The sequence below is a fragment of the Arachis hypogaea genome, chromosome 18, assembly GCF_003086295.3.
Source record: "Arachis hypogaea cultivar Tifrunner chromosome 18, arahy.Tifrunner.gnm2.J5K5, whole genome shotgun sequence".
NCBI lineage: Eukaryota > Viridiplantae > Streptophyta > Magnoliopsida > Fabales > Fabaceae > Arachis > Arachis hypogaea.
In genome coordinates this window covers 110057531-110078368 of record NC_092053.1, presented here as the reverse complement: position 1 = coordinate 110078368, position 20838 = coordinate 110057531, and the positions used below count along the sequence as shown (strand labels likewise).

General features: G+C 42.4%; 1 non-coding gene across 1 annotated transcript; it reads left to right on the top strand.

Moving 5' to 3' along the window:
* The first annotated feature begins 20408 nt into the window (after positions 1 to 20408).
* LOC112774959 (small nucleolar RNA R71) lies at positions 20409 to 20516 on the top strand. Its single transcript, XR_003189412.1, has one exon. It is a non-coding gene; the product is annotated as a small nucleolar RNA R71 (small nucleolar RNA).
* Positions 20517 to 20838: the final 322 nt, after the last annotated feature.

Here is a 20838-nt window from a genome sequence, read left to right as displayed (position 1 = left end):
TTTAAAGTACAGCAGAATCAGGATTTCTAGTGTGTGCCTAGGCACACTGGTGTGCGCACACACCCAGCGGTAACAAAAACTTCACTTGTGTGTATGCACGCCTTTGTGCGCACGCACACCTTGTGTTTTATAGAAAACGAGCATACGCACGCCATGGTGCGCACGCACGCCATGGTGTGCACGCACACAGAAGGACATGTATACTGCTGGTAGCGCTCGCACAGGTGAGGCACACGCACACTAAGAAGTTCCTGGCCGATGTGCGCACGCACACTTATGTGCGTCCGCACATACTCTATTTTTCCAACACTTGTATTTTTATGATTCAAACATGGTTTCGAACCTCTAAACCTCTATTTTTATCCTTTTAATCCTAGATCTTACTAGTAAGCTTAGTAATTAGTTGAAGTTAGGAATTTGAGGTAACTTGGGAATGAAGAAATGGGTAAACATGATGAATTATGAGAGAATGATGTGAAGGGTAAATGAACATATGTTGCTATGGCTAAGATGAATGATTATATGATGAATGTGAATGATTTTGAATATTATGCGGCTTATGAATTTAATGATATCTGAGATACGAGTTTCCTTGGGTAAAAGAACCGTGGCTTGCCACTACGTGTTCCAAGTTGAAACTCGATACTCTGTTGACCTTACGTCGTAAGGGTGACTGGGCACGTATAAATTATCGGGAATGGATGTATCCCATTGAGTAAGATATATATGAATGAACGATTGTATAAATGATGAATGAATGAGAAATCTATGCATAGACTCGTGGGGATGCGCGACAAGGGACAGTCTAAGGTTTTCGGACATGTCGGGTTGGCTGGATAACCGACAGATGAGCCTCATCAACCTTAGGACAGGCATACATCATGTGCATTCTGTTTGTTTTGTCTGTTATGCATTACTTGGGATTGCTAAACTGAATATATAATATGCTAATTGTTATATTTTCTACATGCACTACCTGTTTTCTATTTGTGCTTGAAATTGTTTGGTTGTTTGTCTCTACTAAATCATTGGTGATGGTGGAGCGGAGGAAAGGTGGATCGGTTCGGTGTTATAGTTAAGTTTAAGTGGATAAGATTAGAATTCCGTAGAATACCTACCCTTTTTATGGATTCCGTCTAGAATTAAGCTTTGTGACTGGGTGTTGGCATTCTAGGACTGCCTCTGGTATTCCCATGACCTTATATATTATATGTGTGACACCTTTACCATACTGAGAACCTCCGATTCTCACCCCATACTGTGTTGTTATTTTCAGATGCAGGTCGAGAGGCTCCTCGCTAGGCGTTTGGATTCTTGGAGCGGAGTAGTCCTTGTTCTTTTGATTATCAGTTTATATATATGTACTTAGCTACTTAGATTTCTCTCCAAGAAACATGATTATTTTGTCCCTTATAGAGGTTAAAGGAGAGTTAAGATTTTACTTCTGTATTTTGGGTATTTCGGGATACTTGTATATGTATGTAAATATTCTCCGGCCAGCCTTGGCTTCGCAGGTTGAGTTAGGAGCTAGTTATGCTGTATTTTTGGCTATCTATCCACTCTTTTGCTTATTCTATCTATGATATTTAGGTTTCTTAACACGCAAGTAATTCCGTTTCCTGAGCGTTGCGCTTTTTATTTTACGATTTTGCTTTACCTGTTTTTCAAGGCTCCTAGTATATTATATTTTTCCACTATTATACGTATGTATTTTCTGATTAGAGGTCCGTAACAGAACACTACCTCTATTCTACGACTTAAGCGTAAAGCTCTGTGTAGTAGGGTGTTATATTATAGTATCAGAGCAATTCGTTTCTATAGAGCCTGAGGACGAACTGACTATGCTTCTGTAAATTCTCTGTGTATGTGTCTATGTGCTATTAGGATATCTAACTGATATATGTGGCATAAACGTTCATGGGCATGCATTTGGGACTTAAAGCACTAGACTTGCGATATTGAGACTGATCAACTTGATATCACTTGTTTGGTGTGTATAGGGACCAGATGTCGACTCGCAGACGCGGACGCGGGCGAGGTAGAGGCAGAATAGGAAATGTAATGCCTGAAGTGACAAGGAATAATCCTAACCCTGTAGACTTTATGGCTGCCCTAGAGAACATGGCTGCAGCTATACAGGCGATAGCTAAAGCCCAGGGAAACCAAATAAACAATGGAAATAATGGCAACAACGGCGATGGGGGTCCTATGACGCTTTCCTCCTTTCTGAAGGTTCATCCTCCGACCTTCAGGGGAACCTCAAACCCTACCGATGCCGACAATTGGATTCAAGCTATAGAGCGAGCATTACAGGCTTAACAGATTCCTGAAGAGCAGTGGGTTGAGTTTTGAACTTATCAACTACAAGGCGAGGCTCAGCATTGGTGGCAGGGCATGAGGCATATTATGCAGCCTGATGGAGTTGTAATTTCTTGGATTGTTCCGAATAGAGTTCTATAAGAAGTACTTTCCCAGTTCAGTCAGAAATGCTAAGGAACTTGAACTGCTTCAGCTTAAACAAGGCCAGATGACTGTTACTGAGTACAATGGCAGGTTTGAGGAATTGTGTCATTTTTCACAAATTTGTCAAGGAGCTCCTGAGGATTTTGCTAAGTGGAAATGTATCAAGTATGAGGGAGGTCTTCGGAGTGACATTCTGAGTTTTGTTGCACCTATGGAGATCAGGGTATTCTCTGAACTCGTGAACAAGAGTAGGGTAGCTGAGGAGTGTGTGAGAAAGGCTGCAGCAGAGAAGGGAAGTATGAGAATGCCTTTCCAGAAGACCTCAGGGAGGAATTTTGCACCAAGGGGTAGACAATTCAAGCGTGGCGGCCTTGTCCCTTAGAATAATTCGTGGCAGGGTAACTTCAGGAGGCCGAATGCTAATACTAGTAAGGGAAGAAGGTGTGGAAAGCAGCCACAGCAGGATTTGAGCTGTCACAGATGTGGGAAGTATCATCCATGAGTTTCATGCAGGTTTGGGACTGGAGTATGTTATTTCTGTGGACAGCCCAGACACTTGGCCAATAACTGCCCAGAGAAGAAGAAGTATGAGATTGGCAGAGTGCAGTAGCCAGGGAGAGTATATACTACTTCTGCGGTAGGTGCTGAGGGGTCAGAGACACTTATTAGAGGTAACTGTGAGATAGCCGGTAAAACTTTAAATGCCTTATTTGATTCTGGAGCAACACATTCATTTATTGCATTTGAAAAGACTGATGAGTTAGGATTGAAAATAGTGATCCTGGGGTATGATTTAAAGGTGTATAATGCTACCCATGAGGCTATGGTGACTAGGTTAGGATGTCCACAAGTTCCATTTCGAATACAACAGCGTGAATTTGTGCATGATCTAATTTGTCTTCCGATGACTAGTCTTGATCTCATTCTGGGGTTGGACTGGTTATCCAAGAACCATGTTCTGCTCAAATGTTCAGAAAAATCAGTGTGCTTTATGCCGGAAGACACAGAAGGGCCAGTTGTGGCGAATAGTTATTACTTGAATTCTATAATGGTGAATTGTTCTGGGGCTGAATGTCAGGATATTATGTTGTTAACTGCGGGTGTTTCGGGTGATGATCAAAGCTTGGAGCAAATTCCAGTTGTGTGTGAGTTTCCAGAGGCGTTTCTGGACGATATTGATGAATTTCTACCTAACCGAGAGGTTGAATTCGCTATTGAGTTGGTGCCTGGGGCCGGTCCAATCTCGAGTGCTCCTTATAGGATGTCATCTCTAGAAATGGCCGAGATGAAGTCTCAGCTAGAAGATCTGTTGTGGAAAAACTTTATCCGGCTGAGTGTTTCTCCGTGGGGAGTGCCATTGTTACTGGTAAAGAAGAAAGACAGGAGTATACACTTATGTGTTGATTATCGGCAGTTGAATAAGATTGATGTGAAGAATAAATACCCGTTGCCAAGAATTGATGACCTGATGGACCAGTTACAGGGAGCTGGTGTATTTTCTAAGATTGATCTATGGTCCGGATACCACCAGATAAGGGTCAGAGATGAGGATATTGATAAACCCATATTTCATGAGTGCTTTTGTGCTTAATTAGAGTGATTTATTCAACTCTTCACCTACTTATTCACATTAATTGCATGGTTTTACTTTCCCTTCCTTATTATGTCATATTGTGAAAAACATGTTTCCTAAGCTTTAAAAAAATTAATTATTTTAATTACCTTTATTTCCATTCGATGCCGTGATTAGTGTGTTGAGTAGCTTCAGGTTTCCTAAGGCTGAATGACTTAAAGGATGAAAAAAGGAAACATACAAAAATGGAAGGAGAAGGCAAAACGGAGCTTTAAGGAAACTGGTATCCACGCGATCGCATGGACGACGCGATCGCGTGCCAGAAGCAAAGAAGCAGCGACGCGGCCGCATGACTGACGCGACTGCACGCCTTGAGTAGAACACCCACGACGTGGACGCGTGACTGACTCGATCGCGTGGAAAGGAAAAGCTCCAGATGACGCGACCACGTGACCCACGCGGATGCGTGACAGAGGCCACGTATCAGAATTTACAGAATATGCCCCCAGCAATTTCTGAAGCCCTTTTTGGCCCAGATCCAAGTACAGAAAGCATAGATTAGAGGTTATAAAGTGGAGGAATGCATCCATTCAGAGGGAGCTCGCCAATTTCTAGTTTCATGATTTAGATTTAGTTTAGAGAGAGATTCTCTCTCTCTCTTAGGATTTATGACTTCTTCTTGTTTTGGGAGTAACTCTGGATCCAGGTTTTAATGTTCTTTTATTTCAATTTTACTTTTATTTATTTGATTCCAATATTTGAATTGATTATTATAATTTAAATTATGAATTATTCCATGTTACAGATTTCTATTTGAATTAATGATATTTAAGGTATTTTTCAGTTTATGATTGTTCTCTTTGATTTAAGTTGCCATTGCTTCCCATCTAAGGACACTTTTATTATTCCAGCAATTTACTTTTTCCCCTTTTGGTCTTGGTTAAGAAATTAGTGACTCAACATTATCGAACTCAGCATAATTGAAAATCGTTATCTTGCTAATTGATCTGAACTTCAATAATCCCAACTTTTTCCTAGGAAATAAATAGGATTCGAAGGTCAAACTAATTAGTCCCTTGACTTACCTTTGCTTCATAGGTTAACTAAGTGGAATTAAGATACAACTTTCATTATTGTTGAGAGGGATAACTAAATTGGACTTCTAATTTCTCTTATCTTGCCAAAAGTTGTTTTACAGTTATTATTTATTTTTAATTGCCATTTAATTCACTCGTCATTTAAATTACTTGCTTCTCACCTTCTAAACCCCGATTACAACCTTTATAACCAATAATAAGAACATACTTCCTCGCAATTCCTTGAGAAGACGACCCGAGGTTTGAATACTCGGTTAACAATTTTTAAGGGGTTTATTACTTGTGACACCCAAAACATTTGTACGAAAGGGATTTTTGTCGGTTTAGAGACTATATCTACAACGTGACTATTTTTATGACATTCTTTACTGGCAGAAATCACGATCGTCAAAATGGCGCCGTTGCCGGGGAACTGCTAACGTGTGCCTTATTATTGGTTATTGTAAATATTTTTCTTTTGCATGTTTATTTATTTTTGTTTTTCCTTTTTATCTTTATTTGCTACTATGAACTCTCACCCCTCTCGCTTTGAGTTTGGTTCTAATATTGTTAAAGGAAATAGAAGTTACAGCAGGAATGTGCATCAAGGTTAGACCAATCAAGGATGGATGGAACCAAGAGGATCTAATCAACCCCTTTCGCAGCAACACCCTCCGAGATATCCTGGACAAAGACCATTCTACCGTGCATACCCAGCTGAAAGACATGGTGGACAACCTTGTAACTACCAACAAGCCCCACCCCGTGCATATGAACCATCCTTTCAACATAACCTCGAACCACCACACTCACAACCTTCTCTTCACCATTCGCCATCATATGATCCTTCCTTACCCCAATACCAATCCAATCGTTTCCAATCATCACCACTTTCTTTTGTATCATGTCCAAGTCCGGCAAACCGCGAAGTAGAGGATCGCCTAAAAGAAACAGTAATTAAATTTCAAACAACCATTCAACAACTGGAGCAAGCAATAATTCAATGGGCCACTAGGTGCTCAAATATACAAGGATCAACCACAGCTCCATGTGGACAGCCCGATGAAGAGCGTAGCATGAAAGAAATACTAGAGACTCCAGTGGACAAGACAGAGAATGAATTCGTACTAGAACAAGTGGAAGAAGCTGTCATTGTTCAAGAAGAAGAGTTGGTTGAAGATCTAGGAGATGCTGAACTTCCTTGGGAATCCAGAATTGAGGAAAACTCCGTCCAAGATGCTACAGTTGATGCTAAGGAGGATACCGTACAATCTCCAAGGCAAGTCGTTTATGAAGAATCAGACGGAATAATCCAAGAAGCAAATTTCCTTGATGATGATAGTCACAAGTCTAGTTCTCCTAGTGATGAACTTGCGTCTGCAAGTGAATTCTCTGAGATCGAAGAATTTTCTCCAAGTGAATATAAAGATGATGCGGAGGTAGATTTCTCTCAACCTGCAATCTATGACTCGAGTGATGAGGAAGACATAGAAGACTTTGACCAGGATACAGATACAATTGAAGATTTTTGCAAGGAAGTGGAAGAATTCACAGAAGAGCACAAGGAAACGGAACTTGCAGAACCACCAAAAACACCTATCCCAAGGCCATTACCACCTAATACAAGCTTCAAGTGGGTACAATCCTTAACTTATAATTTTACTTATTCACTTGAATATGGTTTGCTTGAAACAGATGGCCAACTTAGAGCTCTCTGCGGCTTTAAGTGTAAGAGGGAATTGGCTCGTACTCAGAACTGGTGCACCAGGTTCAATAAGGTTCCACGCTTCACCTCGAAGTACACGGATTGGTATCATGCTCAATTGCATGGATCACGGAAAACGTTTGGTCACCACGGTGAGATTCTACTTTTTAACCCGCCCGAATGGAAACTTACAAATCAAAACGGAGGCGGATCTAAAAACACAGCTTGGGATCATGGATTATATTCTGACATTCGTCATCCCGGGAGGCTGAATATCTGTTTGAAGCTGCTCAGAAGCTTTACATGCCTAGTTTGGGACCCCGGAGGCTATTGGCATTCCAAGCACTGGTGGAAATTTTTGGACGAATTTAAACATAAGCCACCATAACAGGATACTCTTCCAATGTCCAACTTAAGGACTTTAACTAAAAGTGCTAGGTGGGAGACAACCCACCATGGTATGGTCACTTCTTTCTCAATCTATTTCTTCTTTATTGTTTTCAATTTACCCTTTTTTTTATTTTAACATTAACCTGGAATCATGCATAGCATTCATGTTAATCACTGCATCCTGCATTTTTCAGTTAAAAAAAAAAAGGGGTTGCACGACGCGACCGCATGCCCCATGCGATCGCGTCATATCGCGAAAAACACCACCCATGCGACTGCGTGACCCACGCGGCCGCGTGACCCACGCGGCCGCGTGATATATATATCGGCGTAAGGATCCACGAACAGAAAGTTGGGCTGGAATCGTGCAGCTCTTGTGCGTTTCGCACAAATTGGCCTACGCGATCGCATGCCCCATGCGATCGCGTCACTTACCCAATACCAATCCCACGCAACCGCGTGAGCGACGCGATCGCGTCGCATGGATTGCATATCACCCCAAAAGGAGACAGAGAGTTGCGCCGAAACGGCGCTGGAGTCGTGCGTTTAGCACGAATTCCAGTGACGCGATCGCGCAACCCACGCGATCGCGTCACCCCTCTTTTCCCCCCTCTCATGCGATCGCGCGCCCCACGCGATCGCGTCTCCCCCATTTTCACCCCAACCACGCGACCGCGTGCCCCACGCAGCTGCGTGGATTCGAAAGTATAACCCCCCCAGCCACGCAAATCCTATCAGTCGCGCAGCCCCCCTTCACCCCCAACCCTCTTCTCCTTCTCTGTTCTTCTTCCCCCAGCCACCGCCGGCCAGCCACCATGCCACTACCCCGACGCCGCCGTCGCCCAGACGCCGCCGCCGTACCATCCCCTTCCCTTCTCTCTTCTTCCTTCTTCCTCTCTCCTCCCCGTTCCACCACAGCCACCTCCGCGAGCACCGCCCAGCCACCGCCGGCCATCCAGCCGCGCCCCCCTCTCCGCCACCCACCCCCTTCAGCCAGCAACAACCACCGCCGTCGTAGCCACCTTCTTCCCTATTCCACCCCTTCCGCTTACCAGGTTCCGCAACACGCAACCCTTTCTATTCGTTTGTCACTTTTCTGTATTTTTTTTTCGTTTATGTTCATGATTAGGATAGCTAGACTTGCATGTTGTAGTGGATTTTTAGGTTGTTAGGTAGCTTAGGCTGTGGTTAGTGGATCTAGGTCTTTTTCCTTGCACTGTTCTTACTTCTGTTTTATCCTATGTGCAAATCTGTTGCTGCTATAATCATGATTCATATGCTGCTTTCTTGTATGTTGCTGCTGTTTACATTGAGTTTTTATGTTTATTTTATATCTCTGTACATGCAGCTTGCTTTCTTTTAATTCATATGACCTGATATGATTGCTGTTTATTTTCCGGGACAATCCAATTTTAGCCGGAATGTTGCCCAAATTTTTTGAAAATTGTTTTCATTCTTGTTTTGGTTTGGCAACTCTGTTTTACTCTGCTTACCCCAAACCATTTCATGAATGCTAGGGCCACTTTCTTATCCTCTTTGATTTCCTGGTTCATAACCTGCATTTGTGATTCACTGATTCCAATTTCTGATTTCTTTATTTCTATTCGAATCAGCATCACCCTGTTTTCTTTATTCGATTATGAGTACTTCTATTCTTACCTGTGAATCCTTGTTATATGGAATTTTTTCTATGCCACTTAATTTCCTAACTCACTAATTTTAATTTACTAATTTATTTTTACCATACTAACCCTTTTGATCTCTTTTCTGATCACTTTCACTTCCTCTAACTTTCTCACTATGGCATATTGATTTTTTTTCTTTCCATTTAACATTAATTCAATCACATTTCAATTACTCATTTTCCTTATTCTATTTCTCCCTTACCGCTTTGAGTTTCCTTTGTTTAAATTGCCTATTTGCTTTCCTATTTTATCCATTTCCTGGTTTTCTATTTTTCAGGATATCTGCCTCACAAAGGAAAGGCAAAGGCAAGGCTACTGGCAAGCGCAAGCGAGGAGATTCCTCCCAGTCCATCATTGCTCTAATGCACGATTCCTCATGGCGGGAGAAGAACTTCACACAGCAGGAAAAAGCTGACCAGCTGCTCCCTTCGACTGATCCTATAAAATTTGCAAACCGGTACTGTGAGCTGAAGTACCCGACTTTTGCAAACTCCAGAAATCTATACCTGGAACGTACCTTGAAGATTCCAGAAGCCCTCCAGCAATACACCACTGAGCAAATCAAGCAAAGGGGCTGGTTCTTTCTGGAGAGACCACTGACAGAGGTCAATGCATCTTGGGTACAGGAATCCTATTGCAACTACTACCTTACTACCCTAGATGCAGTGAACCTGAGGGAAAAGCAAATTCTGGTCACTGAGGAGGCCATAGAGACCGTTCTCCAGCTCCCAGCCAAGTCCGATCAGCCAGATGGTTATGCACAGGCTGAGGAGGACATGGGCCAGATGCGGTTTGATTGGGATGCTGTGAAGGCACGGATAGCTCTCGACCCTGCTGTTCCTTGGGAGATGGGTCAGGACACCACTATGCCTAGAGGGATCAAGAGAGTGTACTTGAATGATGAGGCTCGGCTATGGCATCAGATCTTGAGCAATTATGTGATGCCGAGTACTCATGAGACTGAGATCCCGGCTGCCATGATCACCCTCCTCTGGTGTGTGCTGGAGGGTAAGGACCTGTACTTGCCTCATTTTATCCGGCATTATATGGCCAGGGTCCACGTCCGAGGCTGATAAACCCATATTTCATGAGTTCTTTTGTGCTTAATTAGAGTGATTTATTCAACTCTTCACATACTTATTCACATTAATTGCATAGTTTTACTTTCCCTTCCTTATTATGTCATATAATGAAAAACATGTTTTCTAAGCTTTAAAAATTAATTATTTTAATTACCTTTACTTCCATTCGATGCCGTGATTAGTGTGTTGAGTAGTTTCAGATTTTCTAAGGCTGAACGACTTAAAGGATGAAAAAGGAAACATGCTAGAATGGAAGGAGGAAGCAAAACGGAGCTTTAAAGAAATTGGTGTTCATGCGATCACATGGATGACGCGATCGCGTGCCAAGCACGAATCAGCAGCGACGCGGCCGTATGACTGACGCGACCGCGCGCCTTGAGTAGAGCGCACATGACGCGGTTGCATGACTGACGCGACCGCGTGGAAAGGAAAAGCTCCAAATGACGCGTCCGCGTGACCCACGCGGACGCGTGACAGAGGCCACACATCAGAAATTACAGAATACGCCCCCAGCGAATTCTGAAGCCCTTTTTAGCCAGATCCAAGTACAGACAGCATAGACCAGAGGTTATAAAGTGTGGGAATGCTTCCATTCAAAGAGAGCTCGCATATTTTCACTTTTCAATGATTTAGATTTAGTAGAGAGGGAGATCTTCTCTCTCTCTTTTAGGATTTAGGATTTCTTCTTGTTTTAAGAGTAACTCTGGATCCAGGTTTAATGTTCTTTTAGTTTTTACTTCTATTTATTTATTCCAACATTTGAATTGATTATTATAATTTGATCTAAGAATTCTTCCGTGTTACAGACAGTTATTTGAATTAATGATATTTGAGGTATTTTCAGTTTATGATTGTTCTCTTTGACTTAAGTTATCATTGCTTTCCATCTAAGGATATTTTTATTATTATTCCAGCAATTTTACTTCTTCTTTTCTTTTAGTTCTGGTTAAGAATTTAGTAACTCAACAGTTATTAAACTCAACATAATTGATAATCGTTATCTTGCTAATTGAGCTGAACTTAAATAATCCCAACCTTCTTTTAGGAAATAATTAGGATTCAAAGGTCAACTTAATTAGTCCCTTGATTTTCCTTTGCTCTGGTAAAGGTTGATCAAGTGGAGTTTAGATTCAACTTTCATTATTGTTGAGAGAGATAACTATGTTGGACCTCTAATTTCTCTACCTTGCTAAAAGTTGCTTTACAGTTATTATTTATCTTTAATTGCCGTTTAATTCACTCGTCATTTAAATTGCTTGCTTCTCACCTTCTAAACCCTGATTACAACCCTTATAACCAATAATAAGAACATACTTCCTCACAGTTCCTTGAGAAGACGACCCGAGGTTCGAATACTCGGTTAACAATTTTTAAAGGGGTTTGTTACTTGTGACACCCAACACGTTTGTACGAAGAGATTTTTGCCGGTTTAGAAACTATATCTACAACGCAACCGTTTCTATGAATTTCTTTACTGGTAGAAAACCCGAGTCAAAATGGCGCCGTTTCCGGGGAATTGCTAACGTGTTCCTTATTATTGGTTATTGTAAATATTTTTCTTTTGCTTGTTTAATTATTGTTGTTTTCCCTTTTTATCTTTATTTGCTACTATGAACTCTCACCCCTCTCGCTTTGAGTTTGGTTCTAATATTGTTAAAGGAAATAGAAGTAACAGCAGGAATGTGCATCAAGGTCAGACCAATCAAGGATGGATGGAACCAAGAGGATCTAATCAACGCTTTTGGCAGCAACACCCTCCGAGATATCCTGGACAAAGACCATTCTACCGTGCATACCCAGCTGAAAGACATGGTGGACAACCTTGTAACTACCAACAAGCCCCACCCCGTGCATATGAACCATCCTTTCAACATAACCTCGAACCACCACACTCACAAGCTTCTCTTCACCATTCGCCATCATATGATCTTTCCTTACCCCAATACCAATCCAATCGTTCCCAATCATCACCACTTTCCTTTGTATCATGTCCAAGTCTGGCAAACCGCGAAGCAAAGGACCGCCTGAAAGAAACAATGATTAAATTTCAAACAACCATTCAACAACTGGAGCAAGCGCTAATTCAATAGGTCACTAGGCGCTCAAATATACAAGGATCAACCACAGCTCCATGTGGACAGCCTGATGAAGAGCGTAGTATGAAGGAAATACTAGAGACTCCAGTGGACAAGACAGAGAATGAATTCGTACTAGAACAAATGGAAGAAGCTGTCATTGTTCAAGAAGAAGAGTTGGTTGAAGATCTAGGCGATGCTGAACTTCCTTGGGAAGCCAGAATTGAGAAAAACTCCGTCCAAGATGCCACAGTTTATGCTAAGGAGGATACCGTACAATCTCCAAGGCAAGTCGGTTACGAAGAATCAGACGGAATAATCCAAGAAGCAAATTCCCTTGATGATGATAGTCACAAGTCTAGTGCTCCTAGTGATGAACTTGCATCCGCAAGTGAATTCTCTAAGATCGAAGAATCTTCCCCAAGTGAATATGAAGATGATGCGGAGGTAGATTTCTCTCAACTTCCAATCTATGACTCGAGCGATGAGGAAGACATAGAAGACATTGACCAGGATACAGATACAATTGAAGATCTTTTCAAGGAAGTGGAAGAATTCACAGAAGAGCACAAGAAAACGGAACTTGCAGAACCACTAAAAACACCTATCCCAAGGCCGTTACCACCCAATACAAGCTTCAAAGATCTCTGCGGCTTTAAGAGTAAGAGGGAAATGGCTCGTATTCAGAGCTGGTGCACCCGGTTCAATAAAGTTCAATGCTTCACCTCGAAGTACACGGATTGGTATCGTGCTCAATTGCATGGATCACGGAGGACGTTTGGTCACCACGATGAGATTCTACTTTTTAACCCGCTCGAATGGAAACTTACAAATCAAAACGGAGGTGGATCAAAAAACACAGCTTGGGATCATGGATTATGTTCTGACATTCGTCATCCCGGGAGGCTGGATATCTGTTTAAAGCTGCGCAGGAGCTTTACATGGCTAGTTTGGGACCCCGGAGGATATTGGCATTTCAAGCACTGGTGGAGATTTTTGGACGAATTTAAACACAAGCCACCATAACAGGATACTCTTCCAATGTCCAACTTAAGGACTTTAACTAAAAGTGCTAGGTGGGAGACAACCCACCATGGTATGGTCGCTTCTTTTTCAATTTATTTCTTGTTAATTGCTTTCATTTTCCCTTTTTCTTTTTAATTTATTAAACCTAGAATCATGCATAAGCATCCATGATAGTCATTGCATTCTGCACTTTTCATGCATAAAAAAAGAGTGGTTGCATGGCGCGACCGCATGCCCCATGCAATCGCGTCATATCGCGAAAGACACCACCCATGCGACCGCGTGACCCACGCGGCCGCGTGATATATATATCGGCGTAAGGATCCAACGAACAGAAAGTTGGGCTGGAATCGTGCGGCCCTTGTGCGTTTCGCACAAATTGGCCCACGCGATCGCATGCCCCATGCGATCGCGTCACATGTACAATATCAATCCCACGCGACCGCGTGAGCGACGCGATCGCATCGCATGGATTGCACATCACCCCAAAAGAAGACAGAGAGTTGCGCTGAAACGGCGCTGGAGTCGTGCGTTTAGCACGAATTCCAGCGACGCGATCGCGCGACCCATGCGATCGCGTCAACCTTCTTTCTCCCCTCTTATGTGATCGCGCACTCCACGCGATCGCGTCACTCCCATTCTCATCCCAGCCACACGATCGCGTGCCCCACGCGGCCGCGTGGATTCGAAAATATAACCCCCAGCCCGTGAACCCTATCAGTCGTGCAGCCCTCTGGTGCACGAAATTGTGATGTCCAGGCTCAAACTATTCCTGGCACGTGAGCAACTTGGTACGCGTAATCGTGATTACACATTCATAATTTGTCACAACTTCGATACAACTGACCAGCAAGTGCACTGGGTCGTCCAAGTAATACCTTACGTGAGTAAGGGTCGAATCCCACGGAGATTGTTGGTATGAAGCAAACTATGGTCACCTTGCAAATCTCAGTCAGGCGGATATAAATTGATAATGATGTTTTCGAATAATAAATAATAGAATAGGGATAGAGGTACTTATGTAAATCATTGGTAGGAATTTCAGATAAGCGAATGGAGATGCTTTTCGTTCCTCTGAACCTCTGCTTTCCTGCCATCTTCATCCAATCAGTCTTACTCCTTTCCATGGCTGGCTTTATGTGATACATCACCACTGTCAATGGCTACTTTCGGTCATCTCTCGGGAAAATGATCCAATGCCCTGTCACGGCACGGCTAATCGTCTGGAGGCATCACCCTTGCCAATGGCTTCATCTTATCCTCTCAGTGAATAATATGCTCACGCACCCTATCATGGCACGGCTATTCATCTGTCGGTTCTCGATCATGCTGGAATAGGATTTACTATCCTTTTGCGTCTGTCACTAACGCCCTGCAATCGCGAGTTAGGAGCTCGTCACAGTCATTCAATCATTGAATCCTACTCGGAATACCACAGACAAGGTTTAGACCTTCCGGATTCTCTTGAATGCCACCATCATTCTAGCTTACACCACGAAGATTCTGGTTAGGAGATCTAAGAGATATTCATTCTAGCTTATTTCATGTAGAACGGAAGTGTTTGTCAGGCACGTGTTCATAGGGGAGAATGGTGATGAGCGTCACACATAATCATCACCTTCATCACGTTCTTGGGTGCGAATGGATATCTTAGAAGCGAAATAAGATGAATTGAATAGAAAACAGTAGTACTTTGCATTAATCTTTGAGGAACAGCAGAGCTCCACACCTTAAGCTATGGAGTGTAGAAACTCTACCGTTGAAAATACATAAGTGAAAGGTCCAGGCATGGCCAAGATGGCCAGCCCTCAAACGTGATCTAAGATAGCATACAACTGATCAAAGATACCTAATACAATAGTAAAAGGTCCTATTTATAATAAACTAGCTACTAGGGTTTACATGAGTAAGTAATTGATGCATAAATCCACTTCCGGGGCCCACTTGGTGTGTGCTTGGGCTGGGCTTTAAGTGTTGCACGTGCAGAGGCCATTTGTGGAGTTGAACGCCAGGTTTTGATCTATTTCTGGCGTTCAACTCTGGTTTTGGATCCTTTTCTGGCGCTGGACGCCAGATTTGGGCAGAAGGCTGGCGTTGAACGCCAGTTTACGTCATCTATTCTTGGCTAAAGTATGGACTATTATATATTTCTGGAAAGCCCTGGAAGTCTACTTTCCAACGCAATTGGAAGCGCGCCATTTCGAGTTCTGTAGCTCCAGAAAATCCACTTTGAGTGCAGGGAGGTCAGAATCCAACAGCATCAGTAGTCCTTCTTCAACCTCTGAATCTGATTTTTGCTCAAGTCCCTCAATTTCAGCCAGAAAATACCTGAAATCACAGAAAAACACACAAACTCATAGTAAAGTCCAGAAATGTGAATTTAACATAAAAACTAATGAAAACATCCCTAAAAATAACTAGATCCTACTAAAAACATACTAAAAACAATCTCAAAAAGCGTATAAATTATCCGCTCATCACAACACCAAACTTAATTTGTTGCTTGTCCCCAAGCAACTGAAAATCAAATAGGATAAAAAGAAGAGAATATACTATAAATTCCAAACTATCAATGAAACATAGCTTCAATCATATGAGCGGGACTTATAGCTTTTTGCCTCTTGAATAGTTTTGGCATCTCACTTTATCCATTGAGGTTCAGAATGATTGGCATCTATAGGAACTCAGGGTTCAGATAGTGTTATTGACTCTCCTAGTTTAGCATGATGATTCTTGAACAAAGCTTCTTTATGAGTCTTGGCCGTGGCCCTAAGCACTTTGTTTTCCAGTATTACCACCGGATACATAAATGCCACAGACACATAATTGGGTGAACCTTTTCAGATTGTGACTCAGCTTTGCTAGAATCCCCAATTAGAGGTGTCCAGGGTTCTTAAGCACACTCTTTTTTTTGCTTTGGACCTTGACTTTAACCGCTCAGTCTCAAGTTTTCACTTGACACCTACACGCCACAAGCACATGGTTAGGGACAGCTTGGTTTAGCCGCTTAGACCGGGATTTTATTCCTTTAGGCCCTCCTATCCACTGATGCTCAAAGCCTTGGGATCCTTTTTATTGCCCTTGCCTTTTGGTTTTAAGGGTTATTGGCTTTTTGCTCTTGCCTCTTGGTTTTAAGAGCTTTTGGCTTTTTCTGCTTGATTTTCTTTCTATTATTATTATTTTTTTTTCTCGCCTATATTTTTTTTTCTGCAAGTCTTTGTTCTTTGCTGCTTTTTCTTGCTTCAAGAATCATTTTTATGATTTTTCAGATTATCAAATAACATGTCTCCTAGTCATCATTCTTTCAAGAGCCAACATATTTAACATTCTTAAACAACAACTTCAAAAGACATATGCACTGTTCAAGCATACATTCAGAAAACAAGAAGCATTGTCACCACATCAATATAATTAAGCTAAGTTCAAGGATGAATTCGAAACTCATGTACTTCTTGTTCTTTTGAATTAAAACATTTTTCATTTAAGAGAGGTGATGGATTCATAGGACATTCATAACTTTAAGACAACGTTACTAACTACTAATGATCATGTAATGAAGACACAAACATAGATAAGCACATAACATAGAAAACGAAAAATAGAAGAAATAAGAACAAGGAATGAATCCACCTTAGTGATGGTGGCGTTTCCTTCTTGAGGAACCAATGATGTCCTTGAGCTCTTCTATGTCTCTTCCTTGTCTTTGTTGCTCCTCCCTCATTGCTTTTTGATCTTCTCTTATTTCATGAAGCATGATGGAGTGCTCTTGATGTTCCACCCTTAGTTGTCCCATATTGGAACTCAATTCTCCTTGGGAGGTGTTGATTTGCTCCCAATAGTTTTGTGGAGGAAAGTGCATTTGAGGCATTTCCGGAATCTCATGGTGATGAGCTTCATACGCCTCTTGAGCTCCATGAGTGGGCTCTCTTGCTTGCTCCATCTTTTTCTTAGTGATGGGCTTGTCCTCTTTGATGAGGATATCTCCCTCTATGTCAATCCCAGCCGAATTGCATAGGTGGCAGATGAGGTGAGGAAAGGCTAACCTTGCCATAGTGGAGGACTTGTCAGCCACCTTGTAGAGTTCTTGAGGTATAATCTCATGAACTTCCACCTTTTCTTCAATCATGATGCTATGGATCATGATGGCCCGGTCTACAGTAACTTCAGACCGGTTGCTAGTGGGAATGATTGAGCATTGAATGAACTCCAACCATCCTCTAGCTATAGGCTTGAGGTCCAATCTTCTTAGTTGAACCGGCTTGCCTTTGGAGTCAATCTTCCATTGAGCTCCTTCCACGCATATGTCCATAAGGACTTGGTCCAACCTTTGATTAAAGTTGACCCTTCTAGTGTAGGGGCGTTCATCTCCTTGCATCATGGGCAAGTTAAACGCCAACCTCACATTCTCCGGACTAAAATCTAAGTATTTCTCCCGAACCATTGTAACATAGTTCTTTGGATCCGGGTTCTTACTTTGATCATGGTTCTTGGTGATCCATGCATTAGCATAGAACTCTTGAACCATTAGGATGCCGACTTGTTGGATGGGATTTGTTAGAACTTCCCAACCTCTTCTTTGAATTTCATGTCGGATCTCCGGATACTCATTTCTTTTGAGTTTGAAAGGGACCTCAGGGATCACCTTCTTCTTGGCCACAACATCATAGAAGTGGTCTTGATGGGCTTTGGAGATGAACCTTTCCATCTCCCATGACTCGGATGTGGAAGCTTTTATCTTCCCTTTCCCTCTTCTAGAGGATTCTCCGGTCTTAGATGCCATCAATGGTAATGGAAAAACAAAAAAGCTATGCTTTTACCACACCAAACTTAGAATATTGCTCGCCCTCGAGCAATAAACAAAAGAATAGAAGAAGAAGAAGAAGAAATATGGAGAGGGAGAGGGAGATGTGGTTTCGGCCAAGAGGAGTGTAGAGGGGTGTGTTGTGTGAATTTGATGAAGAATGGAGGTCTTTATATAGGGAAGGGAGGGGGGTTAAGGTTCGGCCATATGGGTGGGTTTGGGTGGGAAATTGGTTTTGAATTTTGAAGGTAGGTGGAGTTTATGAGGTAGGTTTATGGGGAAGAGTGGATGGATGTGAGTGGTGAAGAGGTGATGGGGAAGAGAGTTTGAGGTGATTGTGTGAAAGAGAGTGGTGAGAAGAAGTGAGTGGAGGTAGGTGGGGATCCTGTGGGGTCCACAGATCCTGAGGTGTTCAAGGATTTACATCCTTGCACCCATTAGGTGTGTAAAAATGCCTTTGTACCCAACTCTGGGCATTCATCGCCAGGCTGGTGGCCATTTTGGGCGTTCAACGCCCATTTGTGTGCTATTTCTGGCGTTGAACGCCAGAACCATGCCTGTTCTGGCGTTCAGCGCCCAGAAGCTGCCCATTTTGGGCGTTCAGCGCCAGCACCATGCTCTGTTCTGGCGCTGAACGCCAGACAGATGCTCCTCCAGGGTGTGATTTTTCTTCTGCTGTTTTTGATTCCGTTTTCAATTTTTATATTTATTTTGTGACTCCACATGATCATGAACTTACAAAGACATATAACTAAGAAAAATATAGTTAGATAAATAAAAATTGGGTTGCCTCCCAACAAGCGCTTCTTTAATGTCAATAGCTTGACAGTGGGCTCTCATGGAGCCTCACAGATGTGCAGAGCTTTGTTGAGACTCTCCAACACCAAACTTAGAGTTTGGATATGGGAGTTCAACACCAAACTTAGAGTTTGGTTGTGGCCTCCCAACACCAAACTTAGAGTTTGACTGTGGGGGCTCTGGTTGACTCTGCTTTGAGAGAAGCTTTTTCTGCTTCCGCTCCATGGTTGCAGAGGGAGATCCTTGAGTTTTAAACACAAGGGAGTCCTCATTCCATTGAAGGACTATTTCACCTCTGTCAACATCAATCACAGCTTTTGCTGTGGCCAGGAAAGGTCTTCCTAGGATGATGGATTCATCCTCTTCCTTTCCAGTATCCAGGACTATGAAATCAGTAGGGATGTAAAGGCCCTCAACCTTTACTAGCACATCCTCTACTTGTCCATAAGCCTGTTTTCTTGAGTTGTCTGCCATCTCTAATGAGATTCTAGCAGCTTGCACCCCATAGATTCCCAGTTTCTCTATTACAGAGAGGGGCATGAGGTTTATTCCTGAACCAAGGTCACACAGAGCCTTAAAGATCATGGTGCCTATGGTACATGGTATTATGAACTTTCCAGGATCCTGTCTCTTCTGAGGCAATGTCAGTTGATCCAGATCACTTAGTTCATTGATAAACAAGGGAGGTTCAACTTCCCAAGTATCAATGCCAAATAATTTGGCATTTAGCTTCATGATTGCACTAAGAAACTTGGCAGTTTGCTCTTCAGTAACATCCTCATTCTCTTCAGAAGAGGAATACTCATCAGAGCTCATGAAGGGCATAAGGAGGTTCAATGGAATCTCTATGGTCTCTAGATGAGCCTTAGAGTCCTTTGGTTCCTCAGAGGGAAGCTCCTTATTGATCACTGGACGTCCCAGGAGGTCTTCCTCCTTGGGATTTACGTCCTCCTCTCCCTCATTGGGTTCAGCCATTTTGCTTATGTCAATGGCCTTGCACTCTCCTTTTGGATTCTCTTCTATATTGCTTGGGAGAGTACTGGGAGGGATTTTAGTGATCCTTTTACTCAGCTGGCCCACTTGTGCTTCCAAATTTCTAATGGAAGACCTTGTTTCATTCATGAAGCTCACAGTGGCCTTAGACAGATCAGAGACTAAGTTTGCCAGATTAGAAGTATTTTGTTCAGAGTTCTCTGTCTGTTGCTGAGTGGATGATGGGAAAGGCTTGCTGTTGCTAAACCTGTTCCTTCCACCATTATTAAAGCCTTGTTGAGGCTTTTGATCCTTCCATGAGAAATTTGGATGATTTCTCCATGATGAGTTATAGGTGTTTCCATAAGGTTCACCTAAGTAATTCACCTCTGCTATTGCAGGGTTCTCAGGATCATAAGCTTCTTCTTCATAAGAAGCCTCTTGAGTACTGTTGGATGCAGCTTGCATTCCATTCAGAATCTGAGAAATCATATTGACTTGCTGAGTCAATATTTTGTTCTGAGCCAATATGGCATTCAGAGTATCAACTTCAAGAACTCCCTTCTTCATAGGCGTCCCATTATTCACAGGATTCCTTTCAGAAGTGTACATGAACTAGTTATTAGCAACCATGTTAATGAGTTCTTGAGCTTCTGCAGGCGTTTTCTTTAGGTGAATGGAGCCACCTGCAGAAGTGTCCAGTGACATCTTTGATAGCTCAGATAAACCATCATAGAATATATCCAGGATGGTCCATTCTGAAAGCATGTCAGAAGGACACTTTTTGGTCAACTGCTTGTATCTTTCCCAAGCTTCATAGAGGGATTCACCTTCTTTCTGTCTGAAGGTTTGAACATCAGCTCTAAGCTTGCTCAGCTTTTGAGGAGGAAAGTACTTGGCTAAGAAAGCCGTGACCAGCTTATCCCAAGAGTTCAGGTTGTCTTTGGGTTGAGAATCCAACCATAATCTAGCTCTGTCTCTTACAGCAAAAGGGAAAAGCATGAGCCTGTAGACTTCAGGATCTATTCCATTAGTCTTAACAGTATCACATATCTGCAAGAATTCAGTTAAGAACTGAAAAGGATCTTCAGATGGAAGTCCATGAAACTTGCAGTTCTGCTGCATCAGAGAAACTAATTGAGGTTTCAGCTCAAAGTTGTTTGCTCCAATGGCAGGAATGGAGATGCTTCTT